Below are 12,613 nucleotides of genomic sequence, written 5' to 3'. Positions count from 1 at the left end.
AGAGAAGGCAAAGGTGAGATGTGATGTTACTGTTCCCAGAGAAAGACTTTTTGTGTGTGGCAGCTTTATGCTCATTTAAAAAACCCGTTTATTATGGAAACTTTCAAACATACTCAAAGCAGAGAAGAGCAGGATGAGCACCCCACCAGCTTCAACAACAGTTAACTATTCCTGATTCCTGTTTCATCTACCCACCCACTCCTACACTTTTATTTGACAGAATATTTTAGAATATATCCCAGGTGTCAGCTCCTTTCACCTGTAAAAACTTAGGCTTATATATGTCGCAGTTAAGGCCTTTCAAAATTAACCGCGATACCTTTATCACATCCATCTAGATTATCAAGAATTCTTTAATATCATGTAATACCCCATATCTGCATTACATTTCCCCCATTGTCTCCAAGTTGTCTTTTAGAGTTGGTTTGTTTAAATGAGGATCCAAACAAGATCCCTACTCTACTTTGGCAGGTATATTTCATAAGTCTCTTCTATAATCTCTCCCCCATGCCCATCACCTTTATTGTGACACTATTCACGTGTGGAAGGAATGAGGTCACTCGTCCCATGTAGTTTTCCACTTTCAGGATCTGGCTGCCTTTTCCCTTGTGGTGTCATTAAACACGTTCCTCCACCCCCTGTGAGTCCTGCAGGTAGAGGCTGGGCTGCTGTCTATCTGTCCTGCAGTCTGCCTGACCAGCCACCCCACCAAAAAGGAAGTAAAAATGACAGATGAGTCACCATGATTACTGGTAGATTTGGGGGAGGGGATGTCTCTAGAACTCTATGTGATTAATAGATACCATGAGCCAGTAAATCAGCTCCTGTCACTTCTTTGCTGACATCTCCCCAGTGGCTCCTTACTGCATTAGAATAAAATCCAAATTCTTCTGCTGACCCACAAGCCCCACAGGCTCTGGCCCCTGCCAGTCTCCCTGAGGCCTCTCCCCATCCCTGCCTGAGATCCCATCACACTGGCCCTCTTCTATTCTGCGGACATACCAAACCCCACCCAGGATATCTGGATATGCTTCCGTTGGTTCTTCACCAAGCTGGCTCGCTTGCATGATGTCCACTCTTCAATGAAGCCTTCCCTATGAAGAGAAGCCCACCAATGACTAATGGTGCTTTCTGAGGAAGGGGAAGGCCGTGTGTATGTGTGTGGGGGGGGAGGGCATTTCCTAACTCATGCCCAGAGGTACAGAACAAGCTGGCAGAGAGAGAACCAGGGGGCAGCATGAAGCAGATTCATGGAGCAAAACAGGCGAGCCTGTACATCTGAGAAAGTAAGAATCAGAAGGGAGGAGTGGGGAGCAAGAGCACACTCCTCTTCCTAGCTCCCAAGGCAGCATTTTCCTGAAGATGTTGCAGGCAGGCACACAGGGGAGGGGGCAGAGAATGGGGGGCAGGGGTAGGCCCCAGGGCCAGGTTGGTTAAGGGAGACAGAAGCAAGGCCAGGTGAGTGGGACAGCAGAGGCATTTTTTTTTTTTTAACATTTTATTTATTTATTTGAGGGCGAGAAAGCATGAGCAGGGGGGAGGGGCAGAGGGAGAAGCAGACTCCCTGCTGAGCAGGGAGCCCAGGACTGTGGGCTCATGACCTGAGCCCAAGGCAGGCGCCTAACCAACTGAGCCACCCCAGTGCCCCAGCAGAGGCTTTTCTATAGAGGCAGGTGGACCTCAGCTCCGGCGACCAAGCTTTGCGGGGATGCGGATGCCAGAGCATTGGATTTTTAAGTAGAAATCAGAAATCTTGAACTGGTATGCAACTTTTCCCAGTTTGAAAACCAAAAACAACAGCAGCAATGACAACCAACTACCATGCGGAGAAGACCTCTACAAGGATTTTCAAGAAACTGCTAACAGTCTGGGAAGGGGAAAGTCGGTCTCTTTCCCCCACTCCCAGCCCTCTCTCCTGCTGTACTCTGCTCCTTAGTACTTCTCAATATACTCACTTCTTTCTCCTATTTATTCCTGATCCCCACCTCATGAGGTGAGATACCGCTGTATCCCCAGGATCTAAATGTGTCTTGAAAGTAGGAGAAGGAAGGAGCCTTACTTTTCATTGTACACCACTGGCTACCTTTGGAATTGCTTGCATGTACTTCTGGTCAATAAAGAAATACTTAAGAACACTACCAACAAAAACCAAGTAAGGGTCAACCAAATAAGTATGTGGGCCAAATGTGGGCAGGGGATGCTGGTCTGTGACCTCTGGTGATGGGTCAGCGCAGCAGCTTTGCCAGAGAGGAGTGCCCCTATACTCTTTGGGGCCCTGGATCCCAGGCCAAACTGGGGGGTGCAGCTTGGCCAGGGGTACCCCTGGGCCAGCCTGGGAGAGCACGGAGGATCAGCCCTCTTGAGGCCACACTGGGGCTGGCTGGGAAAACCAGTGGCCCAGATGCGACCCTGACTTGCTTATGCAAGCACCTCCCGACAGATGGGCTTTGCTGATGGCATTTTGTTTCCAGCTCAGTCAGAAACCCCCCATCTGTTTTGCTCTCTTCTGTGAAAACACACAGATGTTCCTGAGGCCCCGGTGTCTTTCCACAGATCCCTTCCCGGAGCAGGTGTAGCCAAGTCGCCCTGTGCTACTCAGAGGCTGAGTGATACCCACAGCCTCTGTGGGATTTGGGGACTGCTGCACACTGGTCCCTTTCCAGCTGCTGGTTGTCCAGCTCCCCCCTCCCAAGAGCACCCCCATCTTCCTGATGGGGAAGCCCCTATTCTGAGGGCCAGACTGCCTGGGTTCAGATCCTAGTGGGCCACAGGCTGGTTACTAACACCATGACTCAGTTTCAATCTGTAAAATGGGCAGAATACCGCCTATGTCCTGGCCACTGCTATCGCTACGGTTCCTTCCCTCCTGTTTCTTCTCCCTGCCCCCAATTACAGAAGCACAGCCAGGGGTGGGCTCGGCGGCTGAGTGGTGTCCGCGTGGATCTCTCTGCACAAGTGTCTTCTCGTCAGTGTTCCTTGGCTCCTGCCTCTTCTCTACGCCTGCTCCTCCCGCCTCCTGGTGATCGGTCAGCCCCTGATAAATTCTTCTTCTGCCCAAGACTGTCAAGCGTGGCTTCTGCTGCTGGCACCGGAGGACCTGGACTCATGCACAGTGCCGCGGACAAGGAAGGCAGCTGGGGATGGTGGACGGGGAAACACGGGGGGTGGCAGCACAACAAGAAGCGAGGGGCGGTGGGAGAGTCAGGTGGGAGGCCTGTGGCTGCAGGCAACGGAGTCCCATCTGCTGGTAGCTCGGGCAGTGAAGACCTCTCATTATCCTGTGTCACAAGGAGGCCACCAGATATGGTGCCTCCACTCTTGTACACAGGAATGATGTCAGGCGCTTTCTCTGCCCCCACCCCATCCTCCTCTGCGTCTCTCAGTGAGCTGCTGGCTTACACCTTTGGCTTTTGGCCTCAGAGGAGCGAGCTGGTGGCCACAGCTGCACTGAACCACGGGCCGGGGGGGGAGGGGGGGAGAAAGGGGTGACGTACGACTGTTCTTACTTCTTACCCATCTGACCCTAGTCAGGAAGGAGGATGTTTGCCAGAACATTCCCCCTACACCTCAACAGACTTTCCTTGATGCCTAATTGGCCAGAATGTGGTCACATATGGCCATTCCAGGTGCAAGGAAAGCTGGGAAGGCTGAGAATCTGGGATTATCCCGATTGCCCTTAGGCTGGTGAGGAATTAAGAGAGCTGGCCACACTGGCTCCCTAAAAATGTCAGGGTCTGTTAGAGGAGGAGGCACCCAATAGTGTATCTGTGTAAATGCTCCCAGACTGTCACTTGTAAAGAAGCTGGGGAAGTCTGAGCTGAGAGGGTGCTCCCTTATCAGGCCCCCAAAGCCTAGAGGCTGGAACAGCAGACATGCAGGCAAGTGTCACAGCCGCAATGTTCTGGCTCTGAAGGGCCTTGCTCTTCTGTGAAGGAGCCACGATGTCTGCCAGAACCTCCCATGGCAGAGTAGAAGGAAAAAACAAGCCTTCCAGTGGTAGACACTTGTGGTTTGCTTCCCTGGCCTCTATGACTCTTTTTTCCAAAAACAGTCCAGATTTCCCTTTGGGAACCTGCCTTCTCTGACTCCCACCCAGTGGGCTAGAGGAGGAGCTCCTTCTTGAGCTCAGGAACTAACCATGTAACCGGACGGATCAGAACCAGTGAAATCATTGCAAAGAGTCCTAGGGCTGAAAGCTGTGCTTCTCCCTCTTACCCTGAGTCTGAGAGGATGGGAGGGATGGAATCACTGCAGCCATCTTGTGACCATGAGGGAAGAACCATTTATGAAAGGGGCTGAAATAGGGGAGACTTGGGGGCTGTAGCCATCACTTTAGTCTGAGTTAAGGTGGACCTGAAGCCACCACTATTCTAGCCACCGCTAGATGTTTAGTTGTATAACAAAACATCTGTAACAGCAGCTACCACGAACGTGATCCTTCTATGGTCCAGGTCCTTCTCTAAGCACTTTACATTTATTATCTCCCTTAATTCCACATCAACTCTATGAAGTAGATATTATCTCCATTTTAACATAAGCAAACTGAAGTGGGCAGATGAAGTAATGTGCCCAAGGCCAGATGGCCACGAGGTGGCAGAGTTGCAAATGATCCAGAAGCTTCGTTCCTGAAGTCAGGCGGTCCTGAGTTCAAGCACCAGCCCTCCAGGTTGCCCAGTAGGCAAAGTCCCGGACCTCCAATCCTCCTTTTCCTCACTGGTGACACACCGTAAAATATCTCCAGATGCAACTGGTCCTCTGAGTTCCAGGCTCTGGTAGCCACCTGCTTACCTGACATCACGTATGTATGTCAACATGCATTGCAAACTAACCATTCCCACCCCAAACTCTTGATCTCTCCCTATCCACAAAACTTGTTCCTTCTCAGAAATCATCAGGGTGGGCTAAGTTATACCACAGTAACAGAGGACCCCAAGTACCAGGGTCTTACACAACAAAGGTGTTTCTTGGTCATTCTGCATGTCCCAACACGGGTGGGCCAAGGGCCTTCTCATGCCTGCTTTACTCCCAGTCGACAGAGCCGTCCTTCCATGAGACCCAGCTAATTTCACAGGTAAGGGACATGGCTAAACCACATAACAGCCTCCCTGTTCCCTCTGCTTCTGCTCCCCCCCTAAGTGCCCTCTTCCATGCAGCAGGATTCAATATTCACATTTGAATCTTAGTATAAAAATCCAAATCTTAGGATAAAATTGAAAATCCTCACCTTGGCCCTCAAGGCTCCTTTCTTCTTCTCCTTGCTCTGGGAGCCCAGGCCACAATGTCATTCTTTCAGTTCCACTTACTGTTTATCCTCCCTGTTGCCTCAGGGCCTTTGCACAGGCCATTCCCGTTGCCCTTACCTAGAAAGTTCTTTCTCAAGAGTCAGGACAAACATCACTTTCTCAACATGCCTTTCCCTTCTCATGAACCTTGTTCAATCCCCAACCTGAGCTCTCAGAGCACTCTTGGAGCATTTCTCTTTGGGGTTACCTGCATTAGTGTATGTATGTAAATCACCACGTAATGAACTGTTAGCCATATGTAAGGTTTATGAGGCACTGGAGTCTTTATTACTGCCTGCATCTCCAGCACATGCCTGACACACAGTACGTGTGGAGAGATAAATGAGTGGAGGGATGACAACCTTGCTCAGACCAGGAAGAGCACTGGCTCAGTCAGGGTCTATGACTTGAGGGTAGGTGGCGCTTGCTTGGTGACCCAGTGTGTCTGCCCCGGGAAGAAGCATGTTCAGGAAGCTGAAAGTAATACGTGGAGAGTGTGTGTGTCTGTGTGTGTGTGCGTGCACGTTCATACAACAGACACCTATCACATTCTTAAAAATCACTTAGTCCAAAGAATTCATTCGGTCGAAAGAGCACTAAAACCTTATTCTTTTACTGAACATTGACCAGGCGTGTATAACTCACTCATTTCACAAACGCCAAGCACCTAAAATCCACTTATTTATTCAATAGATTTCTCAAGCACCTACTACATTGGTAGGTGAAGCTACAGCCCTGAGCAGGACAGACCACACTCCCCTCTCGTGAACTTACTTCAGGAGAGGGAAGCCACAGAAACAAGTCAACCGAGACAGAAAACAAGGTAACTTCAAAGGGTGATGAGCAGTTTAAAGGACTAAAACATTGTGACAGGGTAGGGCTAGGGGCTGCTCTCAATGGGAGGTGGTTGGGAGGTCTGGTTGTGGGGTGCCATTTGATCTCAAGAGAGGGCACCTGCCATGCACCAGGTTTGCTGATGAACGAGGCTGACATGCATGGGCAGGAAAGCTGGGAGTGGCCAGTGTACAAGGCCCTGTGGGCTCGTCCAAGGCAGTAGTTCTCTCCCCCACTGTCCATTAGAGGCACTGGGGGAGCTTTGTAAAAATATAGGTGTTCATACTCCACCCCCAGAGAGTCTGAATCAGCTGGTCTGGGGTGGGGACCAGGCCTGAGAGCCTTTTAAAAGCTCTCCAGCTGATTCTAATATGCGGTTGGGGCTGAGGACAGAGGAGCAGAGAGCAAAGAAAGGAGGGCATGGCATCAAGCCCTGCTTTGCTGCAAATGCAAGGCCTGCTCAGCCAGAGCAGGCCGGCACAGAGGGGGCAGGAGAGCAGGTGTCCCCGAGGCCCCGGCAGTGGCTGTGGTCTAGGGAGGAGCAGGGGGTCCACACTGTTGGAGGCTGCTGAGAGGGTCACATACGATGACAATTACTGGTCTGAAGGGCACTAGGGACCACAGCAAGAGATATTTCAGCGGACTGCTGCTCTGGGATGCGTTGTCCACACCCCTTGTCCTGCCTGCCAGTGCGGCCGGCTTACCCTGTCTCCTTCCTAACTTCCTCCCATACACAATGGCTCCCCTCCTCCCTTTGCTGAGCTCCCAAGGGTCTGCACACACCCTGTGCTACAGGAGTTAGCTCACTGGATTTTTTTTTGTTTGTTTGTTTTAAAGATTTTGCTTATTTATTTGACAGAGAGAGACGCAGCGAGAGAGGGAACACAAGCAGGGGGAGTGGGAGAGGGAGAAGCCGGCTTCCCGCGGAGCAGGGAGCCCGATGTGGGGCTCAATCCCTGGACCCTGGGATCATGACCTGAGCCGAAGGCAGACGCTTAACGACTAAGCCACCCAGGTGCCACCAGCTCACCGGATTTTTAAGCCTCTGAGTAGCTTTGGTCCTCCTTGGGCTTTGAGCAGCTCCAAGTCTGCAGGGGACTAGGGTCTACCACATGTGCTCTTGACACACAGGCAGGGTAGGGGGTGATAATGTAGAGGTGATGGTAATACACACACATAGCATGTATGAACGTGTGCTTTAATAACCTCATAAAGCAGAGACTTCTGGCATGCCCGTTTTACAGATGAGGCAAAGGTCACGTGGCCATGTCACATGACAGGCGGGGCAAAGGTCACGTGGCCATGTCACACGGCAGGTGGGTAGGTGGAGCAGCTAGGATCCCAAATTTCGTCAGTTTGGCGCCCACACTTTTGCCACTACACTGTAAATGAGAGGTGGAAGCCTCAATGAGCGTGTTCTGTGAATACGCAAATGATGTAAATATCTTCAAAGATCAATTCGTAAGGACAAAACTCGAGAAAGTCAGCAATGGCTCAGAGCAGCCCCTAGCCCTACCCTGTTACAACGTTTTAGTCCTTTAAACTGCTCATCACCCTTTGAAGTTACCTTGTTTTCTGTCTCAGTTGACTTATTTCTGCGGCTTCCCTCTCCTGAAGTAAGTTCACGAGAGGGGAGTGTGGTCTGTCCTGCTCAGGGCTGTAGCTTCACCTACCAATGTAGTAGGTGCTTGAGAAACCTACTGAATAAATGAGTGGATTTTAGGTGCTTGGCGTTTGTGAAATGAGTGAGTTATACACGCCTGGTCAATGTTCAGTAAAAGAATAAGGTTTTAGTGCTCTTTCGACTGAATGACTTCTTTGCACTAAATGATTTTTAAGAATGTGATAGGTGTCTGTTGTATGAACGTGCACACACACACACACACACACACACACACACACACACACACACACACACACACTCCACGTATTACTTTCAGCTTCCTGAACATGTTTCTTCTCAGGATTTCAGGTTAAGGATCTGTTTTCTAGGGATGCCTGGGTGGCTCAGTTGGTTAAGCATCTGCCTTTGGCTTGGGTCATGATCCCAGGGTCCCAGGATTGAGCCCCGCGTCGGGCTCCTTGCTCACTGGGAGCCTGCTTCTCCCTCTCCCTCTGCCGCTCCCCCTGCTTGTGCTCTCTGACAAATAAATAAAATCTTAAAAAAAAAAAAAAGAATCTGTTTTCTCCCTTCTACTGGAAATTCAAGCATACACAGGACCTCTTTAGAGTTCCCCGAAGAAACGAAATGGATGGAACTTCCGGACATCTCATTAGGAAGCCCCGAGGCCGAGACTGCTCCATCAGCCCAAAACACGAGGTGCAAGGCCCTGAGCATGGCCACCCGGCTGCGTACTACTCCGATCTGATTTTTACTCTCAGTGCTTCTGACACCAGATGTGTGGGTTTTCCACACGAAGCAATTCTCCAGATCTCTGCAGACACTGATGGCGTGTCCCACAATTTATTTCAATCCCGACACTAACTACCTGGAGTTAGTCCAGATGCCACACAGGTTGGAGGGCTCAGTTCCACCAGACTTGCTCCCCACTTCAGATGCTAATCACAAGTGGTGGGTCCCCAGGTTACCCACACGTCTGACTTGGCTACAAACTGGGGTTCCCACAAACCCCTCCTCAGGCTCGGTAATTGGCTGTAACTGCTCACAGAACTGAGATACTTTACCTACAATTACTGGTTTCCTATAAAAGATACAAATCAACAGTCAGATGAAGTGATACTCAAGATGAAGTCCAGAAGGGTCTTGAGTCCCATGGAATTTGAGGTGCACCACCCTCCCAGCACGTGGATGCACTCACCAACCTAGAACCTCTCTGAACTCTATCCTTTAGGGTTTTATGGAGGCTGCATTATGTGGGCATGATTGATTAAATCACTGGCCATTGCGACTCCGGCAATGTCCAGCCCCCACCTCCTCTCCTGAGGTCAGGGGGGTGGGGCTGAAAGTTCCAACCTTCTAATCACAGGGCTGGTTTCCATGGCAACCAGCCCATATTCTGAAGCTATCCAGGAGTCCACCCAGAATCACCTCATTAGCATAAACTCAGGTACTGCTGAAAGGGGCTTATCCTAAAGAACAAAAGAGGCTCCTATCAACCACATCACTCAGAAAATTCCAAGCGTTTTTAAACTCTTGGGGCCACCAACTGGGGACAAAGACAAAATATATATATTTTTATTTGCACTTTAGTATTTAAGGTCAAAGAACCCAGAGAATGGATGTTTCTAATTGAAATCTTACAGTCATTCCACTCAAACTGGCAAGGGTCCCCAGGGTCTGAGTTTCGGAGAAGCCTGTTCTCTTCAAAGTGTGTAAATCAAGTAGAGCTTCTTTCCCTTCCTTGGGGGAGTGGGGAGAAAGAATTGTAATTATGCTCTGAAATATCAGGTGTGCAACTATTTTATTTTAATCCAGCAATTCCATTTCTAGGAATCTGTCCCTCAGATATTCACACCAGTGCACACAGAAACCCAGGTGCATGGTGGTTCTCCTGCAGGGGCATTCACACCGCCACACTGGTGGAATATGGAAGCGGTGGGAAGAGCCAAAGAGCTCATCGGTAGAGGATGGACTAAATGCGTCTCACTGTCTCTACTCCAGGGATGCAATGCAGCGGTAATAACAGCAAGCTAGAGCTAAGACCATGTGTCCTGCGTCTAAGAGGCCCACGTGGCCCGAAGCGAATGGGTATAGCTCACGCTGAGGCGTGCTCACTGTGTACCAGGCTAAAGTGCTTTCCACACATTAACTCACTTCATCCTCATGAAACCCTGTGATGGAGGGGCAATCACCAGCCTCAACTTTTTTTTAAGATTTTATTTATTTATTTGACAGAGAGAGACACAGCAACAGAGGGAACACAAGCAGGGGGAGTGGGAGAGGGAGAAGCAGGCTCCCCGCTGAGCAGGGAGCCCGATGTGGGGTTCAATCCTGAGCCAGAGGCAGGCGCTTTACGACTGAACCACCCAAGCACCCCCACCGGCCTCATTTTAAAGCCAATGCAACTGAGTCCAGAGAGGCCGAGTAACTTGCCCAAGGTCACTCAGTGGGAGAGCAGTGGCACTGGGATTTGAACCCAGGCAATCCCACTCCAGGATTTCTCGTTTTATTCCATGGTGCCACTTGTGAAGGGAAAGAGAGGAAAACTGCAGAATCAAACGAAAAAAACAAAATAATTTGGCTTCAACAAAAGGGGGTTGGATTTCATGAGAGAGAGGGAAAGAGGGAAAGAGAATGTAAATGTCTATAAAGAAAGGGCCTAGGAGGACCCCACCCAACTGTTAACAGTGGTTACTTCTAAGGAGTAAAACCAGGGATGGAGATAAAAGGACACCTTTTTAAAAAAAATTGTACGTGTCTGTGCTTGAATTCTTACAAACATTTAAGTTCAAGGCCCTCTCTAGGCCCCCTATGAGGCCTGCCCCAAATCCACAGCCTGGAGAGGAGCCCCGTGAACAGGTTTGCACTTTCTACCAGACTTTTCTTTGTGTCAACTGCACAGGGCAGGGGCGTCTTGGGCTTTAAGTTTTCAGTTGTGAAAGTGAGCCTGTGAGAGGAAACACGGGCAGAGGGAAAGCCGCCCTCTCTGGAAAGCCCTGACCATCCAGAAAGCAGAGTTAGAACAGATGAGCTGCCTCAGTTGAGCACCAGTCCTGGCATCGGTGAGGCCCCAGGAGTCCGAAAACTTCACATCTTTCCAAGTGGAGATTCCTCTGTGGCCTGGCAAGCTGCTCACACCCAGACCCACGGAGGGAAGGAAGGGGCACCCCATCTTGTGTCCACATGCTCCTCAGGGAAACAGAGGCAGTATTTAAATGCTTCAACAGCAATCTGGCCTTCTTTGTTTTAGTCTGTGAGCCAGTATGGTTGGAGTTATGTGGGTTAAATGCTTGTATAATTACGTGCTTATATAGAGAGATGGATTTAAAAATCATAAACAGGCTTCATAGCTGCTTTTCTGACTTATTATCAGATCTTGGAGATTTCCTGATGCGGCAGCAGTCGCCTGGGGCTTAGAAGCCAAGACGACTCAGGTTCAAAAATTGCCCAGCTCAGCCACTTAATTTACCTGGACCTTGGGCAGGTCACTTAACCTCCCTACATCTCTGTTTTCCCATCTGTAAAATGAGATAATAATAGTACTTCACTCCTAGGGATGTTGTGAGTTAAAGACTGTAGAGACTTCAAATATCCCCGGCACGCAGGGATTTACAAGTATTAGCTATTAACGTTTTACTTATATAATAATAAAAACGAAACCTCAAGCAAACCGAACCAAATGTGGCCTTGGCATGAACCCTGGCTGCTCTGGGCTCAGGAGCTGGGTCGCCCAGGGTGGCCTGCTTTGAACCAGAGAAGCTGGGCCAGCCCCCCTCCTTCCTGGCGGCCCAGAGCCAGGGCCACAGGGAGATGCCCCTTCTGAGACCCTGGGGGGTCGGGTGGGTGAGACAAGAGAGTGTTGCTACCTCCCCCGAAGCGCATGTGGAGCAAGCATCTTGTTCCAATTGTGGGCACAGTCCTACTCACTTCAAATGAAACTTTGAAATGCAAAATTACAAAAGGATGCCTCCTGGAGTATGGGCACACGTGCCAGGCCCACCCAGGAGCTACAGCCAAGCTTGTGCCCTCGGATGATGTGACTGAGCTGCGCTGGCTGGAGGCTGGATGAGGGATCTGTGGTCGGGGACGCCCCTTCTGGGGAGACATCATCAGCACCACAATCACTGCTCCAAGCGGCCGGCCGGCCCTAGAGGGATCTCCCTGGCTCTAGCCAGGCCCACGGTCAAGCCACATGCGCTGGTGTAGCCGTGACATTGACTTTGATACTGAAACTTTTTGATGAACAGCTGCTGCCTGGAACCCTGAGAGTCCCCACTATCACTGCATGGGGGCAACGCTTCAGGGTCCGCTCCCATGGCTGTTGCTGCCCCAGGCTGGAGCGGTGGCGAAATGTTTAGTATGTCACCCGACGGGCTCACTCCTGTGACCAGGCCACGCCTCCTTCAGAAGATGCTGTCTTGTCAGCATGGAGCCTGACTTGCAAACTAATCCTAGCTAACTGCCACCGAAACCTGCTAAGATCACATCTGTTGGGCTCGGAGATTAAATCAATATTTGACAATCCTGATTAAATACAGCCAGGGAATCCTTGTCAAAGAACATCTGTGGAAGTCCTGGTCTTCCCAGCTTGTTCTTGGGGGCCGGCCGGGGGCATCTCTGGCTCTGCTTCTCCTCACCTGAGGAGCTTTGTGGAGGGATTGGGGAGGGTGAAGACACAGAAACAGAAAGGCTCCCCATGGTGGGAGGGGAGGGGGGCACCATCTGCCAGCTGTAATCACCATACCTGCCCCTGACCCCCGTGGCTGCTGAGGACCAGTCCCCAGCCAGAGTGGAGCGCTTGCCACAGAACTGGGCTCCTGATGGTCCACTGTGGCAGTGTTCTCGTCACCTCCATTTCAAAATGGGGAAACTGAGC

The 12,613-nt window shown here is 50.5% G+C and overlaps 1 protein-coding gene across 8 annotated transcripts in view; it reads right to left on the bottom strand.

The window, feature by feature from the left end:
- SIPA1L3 (signal induced proliferation associated 1 like 3) overlaps positions 1-12,613 on the bottom strand; it is a 222,849-nt gene that overhangs the window by 93,930 nt on the left and 116,306 nt on the right. The window lies entirely within an intron of this gene.

Source organism: Zalophus californianus, chromosome 17, assembly GCF_009762305.2.
Source record: "Zalophus californianus isolate mZalCal1 chromosome 17, mZalCal1.pri.v2, whole genome shotgun sequence".
In the NCBI taxonomy this organism is placed as follows: Eukaryota; Metazoa; Chordata; class Mammalia; order Carnivora; family Otariidae; genus Zalophus; species Zalophus californianus.
This window is presented reverse-complemented; position numbering and strand designations above follow the sequence as displayed.